This window comes from Schistocerca piceifrons, chromosome 7 (assembly GCF_021461385.2).
Source record: "Schistocerca piceifrons isolate TAMUIC-IGC-003096 chromosome 7, iqSchPice1.1, whole genome shotgun sequence".
Lineage (NCBI taxonomy): Eukaryota > Metazoa > Arthropoda > Insecta > Orthoptera > Acrididae > Schistocerca > Schistocerca piceifrons.
In genome coordinates this window covers 138,893,692-138,894,426 of record NC_060144.1, presented here as the reverse complement: position 1 = coordinate 138,894,426, position 735 = coordinate 138,893,692, and positions in this window count along the sequence as shown.

Below are 735 nucleotides of genomic sequence, written 5' to 3'. Positions count from 1 at the left end.
CACATAGTGCTCCTAGTACGCCAAGGAGCCCCGGAAACAGGATGGCCTCAAACGTCAGTGACAAAGCTATCAAAAAAGGACAAAGAAAAACGGGTCAACGGATATATCAAAGTAGCAACGTGAAGTGGTAGAGGAATTTCCCAAGAAGTGATAGAATTACCAAACATACTAAAAGACATGAATATTGATGCTGTAGCAATCAGAGAAACGAGAAAGAAAAGAAGAGGTAATAAATATGTAGGCTATTACTTTATGTTCTACTACAGTCGAGTCGAACAAAATGAAAGAGCAGACAGAGGTGCGGCATTACTCCTTCATAAGAGATGCGAAAAAGAGATCACAGATTGCGAAAGAATACTCACAGTCAGACTAAGAAGAGGCAGCGCCACTATTATAAGCGAATATACGCCAGAAGAAGGAAAAAAGGATGAGTCTAGAATCTTCTCTGAAGAAGAGTAAACAAATTCCTACTGATCAGATTATAACGATGGGTTATTTCAACGCCAGGGTAGGAAGTATCCCAGTAACGAGCATTATAGGAACCTTTGGAGAACCGGTATGTAGTGAAAAGCCAATTAGATGAGATGCCCTGGGCAGCGAAGATATATCGACCTGACAGTCACCCTCCGTGCGGCTGGACTACAGTTGTCTTCAGTGATCAGTCCCGCTTCCAAATGAGTCCCAATGAACAATGTTTGGCGTTGTTAGCAGGCTTAACAGGGTACGTAAAGGCGG